This window comes from Aegilops tauschii, chromosome 1, assembly GCF_002575655.3.
Source record: "Aegilops tauschii subsp. strangulata cultivar AL8/78 chromosome 1, Aet v6.0, whole genome shotgun sequence".
In the NCBI taxonomy this organism is placed as follows: domain Eukaryota; kingdom Viridiplantae; phylum Streptophyta; class Magnoliopsida; order Poales; family Poaceae; genus Aegilops; species Aegilops tauschii.
Window position 1 is genome coordinate 400,686,321 of NC_053035.3, and position 19,642 is coordinate 400,705,962.

Here is a 19,642-nt window from a genome sequence, read left to right on the forward strand (position 1 = left end):
CTCGTAGGAGTACCCGCAAGTGGATCTTTGTGGCGGAGCGACAGGGCAGGTTGTGACCGCCTAGGTGAGAGGTGGGCCTGGCCCTGGACGGCGTCCGCGGTTACTTCGACATAACACGCATAACGAGTTCTTGGTATTTGATCTGAGTCTGGCCATTTGGTCTATACGCACTAACCATCTACGCGGGAGTAGTTATGGGTATCCCGGCGTGGTGGTATCAGCCGAAGCCTTCGTGACGTCAGCGACTGAGTGGCGCGCGCCGGATTGGACTGGAATGCCACTAGGCTAGGTCTGCTTCCGGCCGCGTACGCAACGTGCAGGTGTGCAATGGGCGATGGGCCTAGACCCCTGCGCGCATAGGATTTAGACCGGTGTGATGACCTCTCTATTGTGCTTAGGTGGGGCTGCGACGTGTTGATCTTCCGAGGCCGGGCATGACCCAGAAAAGTGTGTCCGGCCAAATGGGATCGAGCGTGTTGGGTTATGTGGTGCACCCCTGCAGGGAAGTTTATCTATTCGAATAGCCGTGTCCCTCGGTAAAAGGACGACCCGGAGTTGTACCTTGACCTTATGACAACTAGAACCGGATACTTAATAAAATACACCCTTCCAAGTGCCAGATACAACCCGGTGATCGCTCTCTAACAGGGCAACGAGGAGGGGATCGCCGGCTAGGATTATGCTATGCGATGCTACTTGGAGGACTTTAATCTACTCTCTTCTACATGCTGCAAGATGGAGATGGCCAGAAGCGTAGTGTTCGACAGGATTAGCTATCCCCCTCTTATCCTGGCATTCTGCAGTTCAGTCCACTGATATGGCCCTTTACCCATATACCCATGCATATGTAGTGTAGCTCCTTGCTTGCGAGTACTTTGGATGAGTACTCACGGTTGCTTCTCTCCCTCTTTTCCCCCTTTCCTTTCTACCTGGTTGTCGCAACCAAATGCTGGAGCCCAGGAGCCAGACGCCACCGTCGACGACGACTCCTACGACACTGGAGGTGCCTACTACTACGTGCAGCCCGCTGACGACGACCAGGAGTAGTTAGGAGGATCCCAGGCAGGAGGCCTGCGCCTCGTTCGATCTGTATCCCAGTTTGTGCTAGCCTTCTTAAGGCAAACTTGTTTAACTTGTGTGTGTACTCAGATATTGTTGCTTCCGCTGACTCGTCTGTGATCGAGCACTTGTATTCGAGCCCTCGAGGCCCCTGCTTATATTATGATGCTTGTATGACTTATTTTTGCATTAGAGTTGTGTTGTGATATCTTCCCGTGAGTCCCTGATCTTGATCGTACACATTTGCGTGCATGATTAGTGTACGGTCAAATTGGGGGCGTCACATGGGGCATACCGCAAAACAGAGGAAACGGACCTCCTACGGTCGAAACGGGGGTCCTGTTGATCGGGAGGGGTGTGGCGTACCGCAAAACCGGCGAAACGGACCTCCTACGGTCGAAACGGGGGTCCTGTTGATTGGGAGGGGTGTGGCGTACCGCAAAACGGACGAAACGGACCTCCTACGGTCGAAACGGGGGTCCTGTTGATCGGGAGGGGTGTGGCGTACCGCAAAACGGACGAAAGGGACCTCCTACGGTCGAAACGGGGGTCCTGTTCATCGGGAGGGGTGTGGCGTACCGCAAAACGGGACTCCACGGGATACTGTTCATGTCCACCGTCGACCTCCTCCAACCTCCACGGGCTACCGTCGTCCTCCTCCAGCCTCCACGGGCTCCTGTTCATCCAGCCTCCACCGCGCGCTACTCCACCGGCTACTGTTCAACCACCCCTCCACGGGCACCCCTCCACCGTCTACTGTTCATCCAGCCCTCCACACCACGGGGTCATGTTCAACCACCCCTCCACGGGCACGCCTCCACTGTCTACTGTTCATCCAGCCCTCCACACCACGGGGTCCTGTTCATCCAGAGGCAACGCCACCGCTCACTGTTCATCCAACCCCCCCTGCAACGCTCACTGTTCATCCAATCGACCGGCTTCCGTTAGCAGCAGTAGCGAAGGAATCGCTCGATCGGGTTCAGTTAAATGCCATCGATCGGTCGCTCGGGTTCAGTAACGCGTAGCCTGCAGTGCAATCGCTCGGGTTCAGTTAGAGCCCAACGCCTCGCTCGGCTTCAGTTAGAGCCAACGCCTCGCACACACGCGCGTACGTGTACGAGAGAAACGCGCATCGCTCGGCCCTCGACCTCCCACCATAACCGGAAACTCCCCAAAATTTTCCTCCCCCTCGCTTCTACCACGGTTTTTTCCGTCACGGTCGGCCCAAAGAATGTCATGCAGCTGCGTCTCCGGCCCGCCCAGGACGAAAAGCCCATTTTCTGTCATGATTTTTTGTCATAGAAGTAGGAGCCCACCACATCTATGATGATACCGGGTTTTGTCACAATTATCGTCATAGAAGTGTCATATGTATGACAGAAATTTTTTTCGTTCGGCCCAAAATGTCACGGATGTGTCTTTTTTTTGTAGTGTAGAGATCAAGATTTATGTGGTTGGAATGGAATATCTTGACCTCAACACAAGTGTAGGTGGTTCTCTCTCAGAAAATATATGTTGGAAGTGTAGGCATGTTCTGATGGCTCTCTCCACGAATGAAGAGTGGGTGGAGGGGTATATATAGCCTCCACACAAAATCTAACCGTTACACACAATTTACCAAATTCGGTGGGACCAGTTCAGAGAACTCGGTCAGACCGGTTCAGAGAACTCGGTCAGACCGATTTAGTTCAAAATGTGAACGTTAGGATTTTCGGTGGAACCGACATGTCAACTCGGTGGGACTGATTTCGTTAGGGTTAGGGCATCTCGGTGAGACCGATTTTGGTAATAGACTAACCAGAGAGTTGGTCAGGCAAACTCGGTGGGACCGATTCGCTCATCTCGGTTGGACCGAAATGTTACGAAAGGGAAACAGAGAGTTTGCATTGCAATCTCGGTGGGACCGATCGCTCATCTCGGTTTGACCGAAACGTTACGAAGGGAAACAGAGAGATTACACTCCCATCTCGGTGAGACCGAGATCCCTATCGGTGAGAACGAAAATACTAGGGTTTGTGGCAGTGGCTATGTCAAGTGAACTCGGTGGCGCCGGATAGATCAAATCGGTGGGGCCGAGTTTGACTTTTGGTTTGAGATATAAGTGGATATGAGAAAGTAGTTGAGGTTTTTTGGAGCATATCACTAAGCATTTTGAGCAAGAAACTCATTAAGCAACACCTCACCCCCTCTTAATAGTATTGGCTTTTCCTATGGACTCAATGTGATCTTGGATCACTAAAAATAAAATGTAGAGTCTTGTGCTTTGAGCTTGAGCCAATCCTTTTGTCCTTAGCATTTTGAGGGGTCCACTTTCTTAACCCATGCCATGCCAATCATTGAGCTTTCCTAAAATATTTATCTTGAAATAGCATTAGCTCAATGAGCTATATGTTGTTAATAATTACCAAAACCACCCAGGGATAGATGCACTTTCAACATCTCTATTGAGCAGGTGAAGACTGAAGAACAGCTAGCCGATATATTCACAAAGCCCTTGGATGAGAAGAGATTTAGCAAGTTGCGGTGTGAGCTAAATATCCTAGAATCTTCGAATGTTCTTTGAAAGTACACACATCCTAACACTTATGCAAAATTGATGACTTAGATCTGCAACACACGAAGTAACGTTTTCTTCAATCAATAAAGACTAACCCTCTAAGTGTGAAGAAATTAACGAAGACTTTGATTCTCAGAGCCCTACAACAATTGTACGCGCTGTCTGAAATCATCATTCTTATACGATGGTCACGCCACCAACAAAAGTCGAAAATCTTCAATTTGAGTTTTTCCTCAGTTTTGAAATTCCTCAGTTTTTCAAATTCTTCAACTTTGCAAAGTCTTCACTCTTTTCGATTGTGTTCTTCATTGGCTATATATATATTTGAGTTTTCTGTCCTCTACTGCATTCACTTATTGCTAATTCTTCAAGTTGAGTTTTTGCCTAAGTGAATGTGATCGGACCCGTCCCCCTCTATGCTAAACTCAACCCAGTCTGTTCACAAATTCTTCATGTGCGTTCTATTTGAAACCCTTCCAAAATCTTCACTGTGTCCTTGTCAGCTGAAGATTTTGCGAACGAAACTTTAAATTATTCTTATCTGAATTTTCGGCTTTTGCCGCTCAAACCGTTCCGCATCCCACGATGAGATTATTCTATTCACCCACGATCTCCACTTCACAGTACGTGGGTGACACATGTCACTAGGATGGGAAGGGTCATGGGCACGCTCGTCCATTTTCCTCGGATGAGCGGTTTTTCACCTCGGCTATAAATACCCCTCGACCTCCTCAGACCTCATTTACTCCACTCGATCTCACTCCCCTCGCTCGAGCTCTCTGACCTAGCGCCGCCGCTACCTTCCATCGTCGCCGGTTAGGAAGAGCTTCACTGCCTCGACCTCTTCGCCGTCGTACTCGCGCCGGTCGCGAAAATCTTCACTCCGCCGCCGCCGTAGTTGTCTTCCGCCACCAAGTTAGGGCGTGGAAGATCTGAACGGATGAGCTTCTCAAATTCTACTCTCAGTTCGTCATGTTCTTCGTCAAGGGTAAATAAAATCTATTTTTGTTGCCCTTGTTGATTTTGTTGATTTCCACAAAATCTTCAAAAGGTGTTTATTCTTCAACCTCCACGCTCTTAAACACCACACTTGCATCTGTCTTGATTTGTTTCTCTAAGCAATGTTTTTCCTCAAGATTCCTCAATTGTGTGGATTTTCAATCTATACAACTCTGGAACCTAGCTAAGTCAAGAATGCTTAGTGAAATTCCTCAAGACACCCCTGGTCAAATTCCTCAAACTTGATTCTTTTGAAAAACTTCTGAGAACGCATATGACCTCTCCAAATTCTTCGCACCTATATTCTGTTCACATGTACATATGTCCGCTGCTGAATCTCTAGGTTCTCATCAACTTAACTCATTTGCAGCGTTCCTTGAAGACAAATTGCATACCTCGTCAGAAAATTTGATTGTTCAAAATCCTAGAGTGAAGAAAATGGCTAATGGCAGAAGACCTCAAAAGGGAGGAAAGAGACCATAAGCGAATGCTGCTTTTGAAATCCCTAATGACATATATGATGAATATTGCACTCCTGACGAAGCCAAGCATGGCAAGGACAACAAAAATCAGTGCAAGGTGCGCATTCAGCGGATTGAGAGGAGATGGGCCAGAGAATGGAGGGAGTATAGATCTGTGACTCCGAAGTACATGAAGAAATTCGCCGTACACCCTCCATGCCCAAGACCTCCATTGGCACCAGGCCAAGCGTGGTGAGGATTTCCCCAAGGAGTGGGACAAGCAGCAAGCTAAGTTGGCCAAAATGGCCAAAGAAGCAGTGAAGAAATTCAATGAAGATTCCGCTGCTACCGGTGCTGAGGCCTATGCTAGCAAGCATAAGAAGGCTATGCCAAAGAAACCAGCTGTCAAGCCAAGTTCCTCAGCTGCAATGCCCTCACAGCCAAGCTCTTCAAAGCCCTCTTGGCCTGTTCCTCAAGCTACTTCTTCAAAAGCAGCTCCAGCCCCCTCTACAAAATCCTCAACGACTGTTGCAAAGTCCTCGGCAGCTGTGCATCCTGCCTCTTGCCAAAGGACCACTGGAATCTCTATTGCTTTAGGAGCATCTGCAAGTTCCTCAGCTCCGCCTCAATCTTCAACCGGTCCAACCTTGCTGAAGAAAAAGGCCACTACTGGACGAGGCACAAGGCCAAGTCCTCACAAGAAGCAGGTTGCCTTTCAAGTTTCGTCAAGTGAAGACGAAGCTGGTGATGAAGAATTAGCTGAAATCATCAGAGATCGACAAGCAAGGGCCACTAGAGCCAAAGGCAGTGAAGTGCCACTTCTGCTGGATCCAAAGTTGATCCTTGAGTACATTGATCTATGGCACAAGGACCCCAACACTCCTTTCCCTGATTTCAACCTCACTCCTGGCCAAAGTCACATGTTGACGGCCTTCATAAATGAAGAAAAATGGAAATTTGAGAAGGCGAGGCAGGTGAAGAAAGCTCAGTACATAAAGCAGCGTTTTCTGAAGAAAGATGTTGTGAAAATGTCTCTTGATGAACTTGTGACTATGCAGACTGAGATCAAAGCACTTAGTGATGAATTTGACGCATATCATGCAGATTGGCTAGGAGCCAATGTTAGATTCGTCAGAACGGCAAAGGGATTCACACCAAATGTTGCAGCTTTATCACAACATGAAATTCCTCAGGCTGAGACATCTACTCGGTCAAGTGAATAAAATGCCAGCACAGCTGATGAAAATCAAACTGTTGAAGAGAGTGAAAGCACCAGGGCTGCTGAAGAAATTCCAGCCTCTGAAGAAACTGCCAGGGCAACCTCCAATGTTGCGCCTAAAGAACAAACCAGGCCATTCGAAGCATCTGCTACTGTGCCTAAAGAATCTAAATATGCCAGGGCAACTGCATCAGTTGCGCTTGAAGAAATTGAACCAATTTCCTCTGCTCCTCCTGCAAAGTCATCACAGATGACAAATATCTACCTTCCTTCTGCATCAGAAGCAAAGAAGACCAAAGCTGCGGAGAAGGCAGCAGTGAAGAAAAGGAAAGCATCTACAACCTCAGAGTCTTCAGCTCCTAAGAAAGTGAAGACTTTGGTGAGCTCATTCGAAAACCTCGATTGATGTTGTTCCAATATCAAGCATGCCATCAAAGGAGATTGTTCCCTTTGGTGAGGAATATGTTATTCCCAGTGACTCGGATGAAGAAAATCCTTCTGCTGCTTCGTCGGAGCAGTTGGATGAAGAAATTGAAGTGGATAATATCCCTTCTACTCCGCTGGTATCATCGCCCATGCCTCAGTTCACAACTGAAGAGGCCGGCGTTGAAGAAATTAATGAAGAAGATGAGGATGTGGACATTGGGTCTACAACTCCGATTCAGAATGATGACTATTGGGAGAGTCAACACCACAATTCACCACTGACCAAACCACTGCATCAACTTCCTCAGTCCCCAGTCCAAACTGAAGAAATTCATACGGGCTCTAAAGGACATCAAGCTTCACTTCTATCTATTCCAGAAGAAGTTCCAGCCGCTAGTGCTGAAGAAATGGAGGCCAAGGCTGCTGCTGATGAAACTGCTAGTGAAATTCCTCAGTCTGTGGCTCCAGAGGTTGTGCGTCACGAGGTTGTGAAGACTTCAACAGTTAATCTTCAGCCCAAGCCACAGAATCCTCACACCAAGAAGCAGAAGTTCAAGGCTGATGACTTCTTTACTGAGCATCATTTCTTCTCTGACTACAATCCTTATGACTCTGCTCGACTTCGTCGCAAGCGTTTCTGGACGGCTAGTCAAATGAATTTATATTCCTCACTGATGTTTGATAAGGACAAGATTTTTGACCATGAGCAAATTCCTTGTGTAGATATGGAGTCTCTTCCATGCTTCACCCCAGTCCTCAGTGTTCTTCACGACGCTAGGCTGCTCAACTTCTGCATCGACATCTGCGATTGGAATGAAGAACTCATTCTTTAGTTCTATGCCACGCTGCACATCACTAGCAATGTTGAAGATGTGAATTCATGGGTGCTTGATTGGATGACCGAAAAGACTCATTACAAAGCTCCGGCCTCTGAATTACTTCATGCCGTCCCAGTCAGTCCTCCCACTGAAGGTGCAAGGCTCATTTATGTAGAACCAGAACTTTCAAATCATCTGATGCTAGTGCTGATGAAGCCTTTGAAGCCTGGCCAAGCTCCAAGGACCACATTCCTCGTCAAGGAATTGCTTTATGTGCCAAGGACAGTCTCTCCCATATTGACCAAAACCCTCAGTCCGATCAAGGGCCACAACTCTGATGAAGAAGAGGTTGTTGGCATAATGAAGAATCTGCTATTCGATATCATACATGGTATTCCTATCAACTACCACAATTTCTTCATGAGGACTTTGGCCAATGCTGCTCTGTCACCTTTTGAGTTGAAGCCTTACGCTCCCTGGATTATGATATTCATCAGATCAAGGTCTTCAATTCATTACAAGGCTGACTTTCAAAATCATCTCAGCTATTTGCCCCCGATTGAAGTCCTCAAAAGGACTATTTCCTCAGCTGGTCAGAAGGGCAAGGCTGATGTTATAGATGAAGGCACTCGTCCATTGGATGGACAGCTTCGCAAAGCTACTTCTTATTCCACCAATGATGACTCTACCACACATGATACTGTCGCAAATGCTTCAAAGCAATATCATCAAGCCACTGCTCCGCGTGTGATGACTGGCCGTGAGCTTGTCCTCAGCCTACATCAGAAAGTTGATAGAAATCACAAGTGGGTCAAGCGTCAGTTTGGTGCAATTCTTCAGAACATGACAGTTACTCAGAATACTGTGAAGAAGAACCACTACTACTTGCATGAAGTCTTTGACCGCACTTGGGCTATTCTGTCTAACCTCTACAGTGCTGAAGATCTCAAGGAGATGGATTTCAAACAGGACTTTGACTGGTCACAGCCACCTTCGAAGAAATTCAAGAACGTCAAAGTTCCTCAGCTCGTCGCCAGTTCATATTCTTCATCGCGCCAGACAGATGAAGCCGAAGATTTGAATGACGCAGCGGCAGGCCCTACTCCAACGGACGATCCCAACAACGTTGGCGCTCCTCCATCGACTTCTTGATGATATTCTTCAGGGGCGTTAGTCCTCATTTTCGTCCCTTTTGGTCATTCAATGACAAAGGAGGAGAAATTTGAGTTAGTCTTCAAGCAGTTCTCTTATATATGGGCATTTTTTTGTTAAGTTACAACTCTCGCTCTTCTGAAGTGTTTGTTGATCAAGTTGTAAACTTAAGTCCTATGGAGGTCTGATACTTTTGCTCTGTTTTCTGCATGCTATTTCCTCAAGTACATTAATGCATGCATGCTGAATTTCATTAGACACCATATTTCATCATGCATTTCAAATTCTTCATATCATATGTTAAATGCGTGTATGAATTACAAGATATAGGGGGAGATCTCCATGATTCTACTCTACAATGTGCATTTGCTATTCAAAGCAAATTCCTCAAATATGCACATCTTCAGGGGGAGTTCTTCTATATCTTGTAATCAAAATCCTCAATATCAGTATTTACACTTCATATGTTTATCCCCGTTGAAAACTTAACCTATATTGTCATCAATCACCAAAAAGGGCGAGATTGTAAGTGCATCTAGTGCCCCTTAGTGATTTTGGTGTATTGAAGACTTATAGGTTAAGGGACTAATGAGTTTGTGAGTGTACACATGTGTATAAGTCTATGAGGAGTTTGATATTTACGATGAAAGTTGACCCCTAAAAATGAATGTCTTCAGCTCAAGACTTTGGTTTTCTTGAAGACTTTGAAAACAAAGAAATTGGTGTGACCATGAAGACTTGATATTCATGCGAGGATTATGAAGCGTGAAGACTTTTGTTTTCGTAGTTTCATTTTCTCTTTCCGGAGTCATAGGAAACACCGCACTATTAAAGGGGGTCGAGGTAAAACTAAGGAAAAGTTTCCAAGTGACGCTCATCTCAAAATCCTACACATACTCAATCCTTTCGAGTGAAGCCATTGGAAATCTCATACAGTTCAGTCAGTGACAGAGACGAAGATCTTCTGGTCTCCGAGGATTTTGTTCTGACTAAGGAGTTAGGAATTCACCAGTGCGGATTGCCTACAAGTGAGGAACATGATAGCCCTGAGGAATTTGATAGCTCAAATATCTGACTGTTGCTGTGCTATGTGCCAGCTGTCCCCAAAATATCTACCCACCTAACGGTCATATCATTGAATGGCATTTATGTCTTATCATGTCGGGTTGCTCCCTAGGCTATAAATAGCCACCCCCTACAAACACTAGTTCGTTGGCTGCTCCGAGAGAAACTGACACTTGTGATTGAGAGGATCCCATCCTCCGAGGACTTTGAGCGAAAATCATCTAGTGAGGAAAACCCTAACCCAAACACCTACCAACCCAAAGTGATTTAGCATCATTGAAGAGATTGTTCCTGTGTGGAACCGACGCTTGTTACCTTTGAGGACTGTGCATCCTCTAGATGGTTAGGCGTCATAGTCTAGAGCATCCAAGAGGAAATTGTGGATCGCCGAGTGACCGAGTCTGTGAAGGTTTGGAAGTCACCTGAAAACTTACCATGAGTGATTGGGCGAGGTCTGTGTGATCTTAGCTCAAGGAGAATACGGTGAGGACTGTGTGTCCTCAGGTTTAAATACGTAGCCGCTCCAACCAGACGTACAACTGTCTCAGTAGTTGGAACTGGTCTACCAAATCATTGTCTTCACCAAGCTACTAGTTCTATTTCCTCAATCCTTTAATTTCCTCATTGATGTGTTGATGAACTTGATCGTTACTGTGTGAAGACTTTGACTTTCTCAATTTCCTCAATCCTAATTCTTCAGTCATGTTGTCTTCAGCCTGCTTATCCTGTTTATACGCTTCATGTACTCTGTGCTTGTTTTCATTTCATCATGATGACCCTGTTACTACTATGTTACTCTTGCATCTGAGTACTTATTCCACTGCTAGTTGTTCGTGACTTAGGAAATTCCTCACCCTGAATTTCCTCGGTGAAGAATTTGTTAAAATCGCCTATTCACCCCCCCCCCTCTAGTCGATATAACGCACTTTCAAATACCAAATGCAACTTTGATGTGGCACCTATCTCGCAAAGCGCACGGTATTGCTTACCCCCCACCTCGTGTTGGCGGGAAGGGAATCCTAAGCTATGAATGCATGCCCCCCATGGAGGTTCACCTAGCAAAGTGCGAAGTAGCAGTCCCCCCCCCCCCCACACACACACACCCGCTTTCAGTCGGCGGGCCAGAGAGGCATCTCACCAAGATGGATTATAAAACGGACCAAAATAATCCACCTTGGTCGTACAACCTCTCTCTTGTTGTTGGTCAAAGTGATGGCCATCCATGTGACCCTAGAGATGGGCTAGGTTGCCAATAATCACGCAAGTAGCTAGTCCCCGAAGACGACCACTGCATGCGTGTGGCCCAGACATATGTATGGAGAGGTGTGTCTGAATACACAATGGAACAACTTTGATGTGGCACCGTGCTTTCGAACCAGAAATCCCCACACAGAGTGACGGTTAGTTGACGATGCATATGTATGTCACACCACACTTGTAGCCGATGACGGGCATTCATGCATGCATGTGTGCATAGTATGCGCTCAAACTTAATTAGGTCTGAATCTCACCATGACCTATACTACGATAACACGAACCAAAGGAAGAATCCGCCATGGTAACCTATCTTATTGTCAGTCAAGGTGATCATGGATGTCCACGCGGGCCCATGAATATATAGGCTTGTCGCCGATAACCACGCGAGGGAGTGTTCCGTTCGAAGACAACCACTACATGCATATGTATGGAGGTGATGCGTGCATGCTTGTTTGAATACCATCTCACAACATTGATGTGACGCGTGTGTCGAAAATCGTACAGTCCCCACACAGAGCGAGATCGGTTCATGACGTGTCGTGGTAGTAGCCACTTCGACTCGATGGGAGGGATTCATGCGTACACATGCATGTGTGTGCTCAAACTGTATCATGTCATCCCAGAGCATGACCTATATATATATACCGTATTACAAACAAAAAAACAATCCCCTCCTAAGTCAAATTAACCTCTCTCGTTGTCAGGCAATGTAGTGATGGACCAAGCGGGTCCACAGATGGAAAGCATCGATATCGCTGATAACCGCTTAAGTGGGTGTGAGAGTGTCGGTGGGAAACGACACCTATGGGATCACAAGAATCCCTACTACGGTTGCCGGGGCGCGGGGTTGTGAGAAGAGCAGGATTAACAGTCAGCACAAGGATCGTTTACCCAGGTTCGGGCCGCGAGGATGTGTAAAACCCTAGTCCTGCTTTGGTGGATGTATTGAGTGTTCTTGAGCTCTCGAACTAGCTATGGTGGCTGTGTAGTTCCAAAGAGCCGAATCCTCTTCCAGTACGCCATGGGCCTCCTTTTATAGTCGAAAGGGGCTGCCACAGTGGCACACAAGAGGTGGAAAGGCCTACAGTACTATGAGCTTATCGCCCATATTACAGGACAAGACGCATTTAATGTGTCGCTTAGGTGTCCCCTAGCTTTATCGGGGACGGGAGCGAGGCCCGTCCCGTCCATCGCCACTTCTCTTCGCTTCGACACGCGCCCTGGACAGCGATGCATGCGTCGCCATGTAGGCAGGCAGGCAACTGAGGTGGCGCGGTGGTAGGGTCTTCACGAAGATCTGCATGTCACCATGCAGGTGCTTGCTGAGTTGGCGCAGAGGCTGCCCGTCGCCACGCAGGTGCCTGCCCAGCTGGTTGAGCTAGCAGCTGCTTGGGGACGGCGGTGGAGTCTTGGTCGACACGGGCCTGGCTGTGGCCCCGCTGACATCCTCGGCAAGGGCCTTGCCGGGGACCTGGCAAGGGTCTTGCCGTGGCGCGCAGTCGTCCCCGGCAAGGATCTTGCCGGGGGTCTTGTGGCCTTCCTTGGCAAGGATCTCGCCGAGGGTCGCCGTCTTGTGGTCCTCATCTGATCTTGTGTGTTTATGATCTTGACAAAGATCTGCATGCCACCACGGAGGTGCATCCCGAGCCCTGGTCCCAACGCAGTTGGTTGGGTTGGAACCCGTGGGCTCGAGGGCGGCTCAGTCTGTTGGTGTGGGCGAGCTGCCCCGACAAGGGTCTTGCCGGGGGAACCTGCTTCGTCCCTCTGCTTCTTTGTGTTCTTGGCCTTGGCGTTGTCTTGGGCTTCGGCCTCTCTCCGGCCCCCCTCCTCTGCCCTACTTAGTGTGGCCGTGGCGTGCGGCTCCGACTGCCCATGCACAAGTAAAGGGGTACAAAGGTGTGCCCCTACTTTTGTACACCGACTGGAGCCCCCGGGCCTGGGCCACACATAAGTGTGACACGTTGTTGGGCCAGGCCCAGAATGGTGCGCGGGCAGGCGGGCGGATTTTCACCGCAGTAACTCTTCGTCCGCTGCGCTTCCCCACGACCCGCGTTGGACGCGCGTCATGGAGGATCGTGCGTGACGTGGGCGTCATGCGTGGGGCGGTTTCTGCACGCATGCGCCACATCGCAGTTAATGGGAAAGGAGGCGGCCCACGCCTTCCCCGTAAAAAGGAATAACCGCGGGCGCGCTGCTCACTTTATCCCCTATGCCTTCTTCAATCTCAGAGCCACCGCCCCCTTCTCCTTCCTCCCAAAGCTTTCGCCTTTGCTCGCCGCCGCTGCGTCTCTTCCGTCTTCTGCCTCTTGCTCCCCCCAGCCGCCATGGCGCCCAAATCCACCAAGGGCAAGGGAGTGCCAAGGACGCCGGAGCGACGGATCCGCCGAAGAGTGCGCTGGCGGCTCAGCGGATGCAGCTCGCCTACTTCCCCTTGACGGTCGACGCGATCGAACTGCGGGATTACTTCAAGCCCCTATGGGGGTGAAGATGGGGGGAGAGACGACGGGGCATCCAGCCACGTGCGTCATCCCCGCCAACTGCGCCGAGGCCGCCCCAAATCGGTACCCTTTCTTTGTCGACTACTTCTCCTGCGGGCTCTGTCCCCCCTTCTCCAATTTCTTCAGCAACGTCATGCACACCTACGGCTTCCACCTTTTGGATTTTACTCCAAATGTCGTGGCGTGTATGGCTCTTTTCACGCACCTCTGCGAGGGCTTCGCCGGGGTGCATCCCAACACGGCGCTCTTCCGCCACTACTTCTCCCCTCGAATCCAACCGGGGGTGCCATTTTCGGTTGCGTCACCTGGATCCCATGGTCCAAGGGGGCGTACCCGGAGGGCGCCATGAAGGAGAGGTGGGAAGAATGGCGGGGCTGGTGTTGCTGGATTGAGGAGAAGGAGGAAAGCAACAGAGGAGGAGGTGGATGACGAGTAAGTATCTTGCTTTTTTCTGTCATCTCTGTCCCCTCAATCTGTACCGCTTGTCTTGACTTGTTTTCATCTTTGCAGGGATGCGGAGACGCTGGCCCAGAGGGTGAAGAGGGCCAAAGCCTCGGCGGGTGAGCAGCCCCCGGCGGGTACTTCAAGGGCACCACTGGTGGTGTTGAGCAGCCCGGACAGCAGCCCCCGGCACAGCCCCCAGCGTAAGTTCATCATTCACCCCTCGTCGACATGTGTTGGGGGCACGATCTCCTGGTGCTGACTTTGTCGTAGTCGGAGGAGGAGGACATCAGCAGGAGGAGCCACAGAGGGCTACCCCTAACACGCCGCCCCCATCGACCACGCCGCCCCGAGGAGCGTCCCCGACAAGGGCGCCAAGCACCGAGCCCATGCACACGGAGGAGGGGGAGGAGAACTCGGGCGCCGGTGGCTTTGCCTTGGCGCCAGATGTTGGCAGGGAGGGGACCTCTGCTCCCCAGCCCGGCACTGGTAAGCCGCTCGCCACTCGTCCCTGTTCTTTTTCTCCTTGCTGATTCTTGGCCTTGGCTTCGTCTCATCCCCTTCTTGGCGTCCAGATCGTCCATCGGCGGACCAGGAGGACATAGACGCCATCACTGAGGACGTCGCCAAGGATGCCGCGGCAGAGGCCGAGAAGGTTGCTGCCGAGGAGTCCGCCAAGGGTGCTGCCGAAGACGCCGCCAAGGGGCCTGCCGGGGAGGCCGGCAAGGCCGCCACCGAGGAGGAGGTGGTCGATGACCAGCCCTCCTCCTCTGCTGCCTCCGGCTCTGGCAGGTATCTGAGGGTGACCGACGACCTCTTCGTCCACCTCCCAGGGGCGTCCAGCTCTAGGGCGCCCGTCGAGGGAGAGGTGTTCGACGAAGAGGTGCTTGCCGCCGTCGGGCTCGAGGTCGTCGACGAGCCGAGCGCCGGTGGCGACGGCTCTCAGGAGGAGCGGCTTCTCCAGGCCATGGGCGCCAATTTCCGGAAGCTCCAGGCGCTCCATCGCGCCCGCCTGGACAAGGCCAAGTCCAGGATGGCAACGATGGACAAGGCGGAGGCAGACCTCAAGGTGCGCATCGCCGAGGCGCAGACTTGGTTCCGCCAAGCTAACGAAGAGCTGAAGGCCGCCCAGGGCGAGCTGGCCAAGCGCGACGTGGAGCTCACCATGAAGCTGGCCGACATCAAGAAGGCCCAGGAGATGGCGGAGGGCTTGGTCGCTGCAGCCGAGGCCGCTCGGACCCAGCATCAGGCCGCGCTGAACTCCCAGGAGGAGGACCTCGCCAAACGCGAGGCGGACCTCGACGCCAAACTCCGCGCCAAGGACGGGGAGGTGGAGAAGCTTGTCGCGCAACGGACCCAAGAGCTGGAGCAGAGGCACAGGGAGACACTCGATGCCCAGGCTTGGGTTCACGTCGGCAAGGTGAAGGAGCTGGAGGTGGAGCAGGACGGGCTGAAGGAGCAGGCCCTGAAGCTGTCCCAGGAGAAGGACACGCTCAACGGCGCCCTGACGGAGGCGCAGGGCGCAGTCGTCAGCAGGACCGGGGAGCTCTCCGAGGCCAATAACTCCATCAAAGACCTCAAGCTGAAGCTGGAGGGCCTCGAGGAGATGCACTCAGAGGCCAAGGCTCGGGAGGAGACCCGGGCCAAGGATCTGGAGGCCAAGAAGCTGCATCGGAGGAATGAAGCCGCCAGCCACAAGGATTTCGTGGAGGGCGAGAATCGCTGGATCAGCCGCCTCGAGGACGTCGCCGGCAGGATCACCACGCAGCTGGCTACCATGGGGATACCAAATGTGAGGTACGCCCCAGAGCGCAGCGGGACCACCAACGCCAAGTTGACCCTGTTCTTCGAGTGAGGTACGCCCCAGAGCGCAGCGGGACCACCAACGCCAAGCTGACCCTGTTCTTCGAGGGTGTTCTCGAGGCCCTGGAGCAGCTCCACTCCAACCGGGAGGCCTCTCTGGCCGATGAGTCACGGAGACTCTGCCGGGGTGCCATGACCAAGGTCCTCACCAAGGTGGCATACTGGAACCCCACCCTTGACTTCAACACCGTGCTGGAGAGCTTGCCGGAGGGTACTGACCTCGCGCCGCTCAAGGAGCGTATCGAGCCCACCATAAGCCTCATCGGCGGAATTCAAAGGGTGGAGAGCCAGCGCCGGGATTAGGCACCCCGTTCCTTATCGCCGCTGCAGGTTCATGACCAAGACAATTTCTATCTTTAGTTAGAACCGCAACAACAATTCGATGTAATATAACTCTGCAACACTTTTGATATTATGCATGTTATTTTCCTGTTCGATTTTCCTTTGTATGTCCACCCTACGTTAACTGGGTAGGCATGCCGGCGCGTAAACCGAAGGCGGCGTCTTGAGGACGGATCCCCATTGGCTCGCGGGTGTGCTTGCTGCCGGGCGAACCACCTCACCACCCTTAATGCGGTCGCTCGACCTGTCGAGCTTGACTCGAGTCAGAATCGAGAGCGTTGTCCAGTGCGGAAGGCTACCCTGCCACTCTTGACGCGGCCACTCGAGCTATTGAGCGGACTCGAAAAAGAACAAGGGCGTTGCCAATTGCGGGAGGGCCCCTTTGCGTGCAGGTTTTCCATACATAGGCGGAATCTCTGAGGACGATAACCTTATGTATAAAAAGGAAATCGTTCAAGGCTCTGGATGACTTAGCTTTTCTGTTGTCGCGCTGGCGTCCTTCGCGCTTGCAGGCGGCGTAGTTTTCTCCTGGCCGTCTTCTTCTTTCAGAGGCCACGGCGATGAAGAACTGCTAGGCTAACTACTAGACCAGATTCTCACAATTGTGCCCACTACCTGGCACGCCAAAGATGTCGGTGGGAAACGACACCTATGGGATCACAAGAATCCCTACTACGGTTGCCGGGGCGCGGGGTTGTGAGAAGAGCAGGATTAAGAATCAGCACAAGGATCGTTTACCCAGGTTCGGGCCGCGAGGATGCGTAAAACCCTAGTCCTGCTTTGGTGGATGTATTGAGTGTTCTTGAGCTCTCGAACTAACTATGGTGGCTGTGTAGTCCAAAGAGCCAAATCCTCTTCCAGTACGCCATGGGCCTCCTTTTATAGTCGAAAGGGGCTGCCACAGTGGCACACAGGAGGTGGAAAGGCCTACAGTACTATGAGCTTATCGCCCGTATTACAGGACAAGACGCATTTAATGCGTCGCTTACGTGTCCCCTAGCTTTATCGGGGACGGGAGCGAGGCCCGTCCCATCCATTGCCGCTTCTCTTTGCTTCGACACGCGCCCTGGCCAGCGATGCATGCGTCGCCATGTAGGCAGGCAGGCAACTGAGGTGGCGCGGTGTTAGGGTCTTCACGAAGATCTGCATGTCACCACCCAGGTGCTTGCTGAGTTGGCGCAGAGGCCGCCCGTCGCCACGCAGGTGCCTGCCCAGCTGGTTGAGCTAGCAGCTGCTTGGGGATGGCGGTGGAGTCTTGGTCGACGTGGGCCTGGCTGTGGCCCCGCTGACATCCTCGGCAAGGGCCTTGCCGGGGGCCTGGCAAGGGTCTTGCCGTGGCACGCAGTCGTCCCCGGCAAGGATCTTGCCGGGGGTCTTGTGGCCTTCCTCGGCAAGGATCTCGCCGAGGGTCGCCGTCTTCTGGTCCTCATCTGATCTTGTGTGTTTATGATCTTGACAAAGATCTGCATGCCACCACGGAGGTGCCTCCCGAGCCCTGGTCCCAATGCAGTTGGTTGGGTTGGAACCCGTGGGCCCAAGGGCGGCTCACTCTGTTGGTGTGGGCGAGCTGCCCCGGCAAGGATCTTGTCGGGGCCGCTGAGGCTGCCCCTACCGGCAAGGGTCTTGCCGGGGGAACCTGCTCCATCCCTCTGCTTCTTTGTGTTCTTGGCCTTGGTGTTGTCTTGGGCTTCAGCCTCTCTCCGGGCCCCCCTCCTCTGTCCTACTTAGTGTGGCCGTGGCGCGCGGCTCCGACTGCCCGTGCACAAGTAAAGGGGTACAAAGGTGTGCCCCTATTTTTGTACACCGACAGAGAGGACAACCACCATCGCTTTGTATGTGGGCCAAACATGTGTTGAATACCCAAAATGCACAACTTTGATGTGGCACATGCCTCGAAAACCGTAAAGTCCCCACATAGAGCAAGGTTCGTGAAGTGTACTACACATGATGGTCCCCTTCCCCCTCTTCGACGCATGCATACTATATACTCCTACCGTAATACAACCCAGTAAGAATCCTCCTTGATGGTGAAATTAATTAACCTCTCCCAATGTAGGTCAAAGTGATGCATGCATCGACGATGGCCTCGTGGGCCCACAGATGGAAGCGTCACACGTGAGTGTCCTAGCATAACCACCGCCTGTATGCATGTGGCCCAAAGAGGTGTTGTGTGATGTTTGAATAGCCAATTTCACAACTTTGATGTGGCACGTGCCTTGGAAATCGAAAAGTCCCGACACCGAGTGAGGTGTACTTGTTCACGGACACATACATATAGTATATATGCTAGTCCCCTCCCACCTCTTCGACCCGTACTATATATATACTCCCACCATAACACAACCAAAAAAGATTCTACCTTGCTGGTCAAATTAACCACACTGCCGGCTGTTCGTCAAAGTGATGGACGACGACCTCACGGGCCCACAGAAAGTGTCACACACGAGTATCGAGTGTCGTGTAGGACAACCATCGACTACATGTGGCCAAAACATGTATGTATGAAAGGTTTGTGTAATGTTTTAAATAACGAATTCACGACTCTGATGTGGCACCTGCCTCACAAAACGGCCAACCCACACGGTGGCTCACGACTAGTAGTGTACTGCAAGCCACCTGCCACCCCCCGGACGCACGCGCGCGCACACACACACACACCGCGAATCCACCGCAACTATGATGCACGCTATATTATCCCGCGGTAAACATATCTTACCAAAGGAGGAACATTTTAATTTTGAAACAAAAAAACAGAGATCATTAAGATGTTTTAGTACATTGATTGATTTTCTAGGGGTATAACGTGCAAAAATCAAATTTGAGCTACATGCACACGTGACAGCGCACCTAAATGGATTGCAAAACACATGTGTCTCACTAGGTGCATGTTTACTCCCCGTGCAAGAAATTTCAAACATCGAGAATCTTGATTTTTAAATTCTAGTACATCTAAAACTTATTTGAAAGTCATGAAACTTATCGTGTTGTCATATGGACACCAATACAAAGTGGCATCGTATTTTTTTTGTCAAATTTGAGACCAGTTTTGATGTAATCTTTATCTTCTTACAAATGGGCGATTATTAATAATTGGGAACCAATATCCCAAACGGATTATTTATTCGAACCGTGAGCGTTAGACCAACAATGGATACATGCCATGCTTCGGTTAAGCAATAAAGCGGGAACATTAATCATCCGAATAGAAAAACAATATAGGTGCCGCCACGCGACCCGTGTGCCATGCAAGCAGGCGTGAGTTGACGGGACGCATGCGAGCAGTCCGCCGCGCAGGCAGACCGGGAGGAGTGCATGCAGGTGTGTGAATTGACAGGAGGCGTGCTCGCTGCACAGTGTCATCGGGAGGTGTGAGAGTAGCTGTGTGAAACGATGGTAGGCATGCCAGCAGTCTGGTGTGCAGACTCACCGGGAGACGAGCCAGCAGTTTTACCGTCGCCCGCCTCTCTCCCACTACTCCATATTCA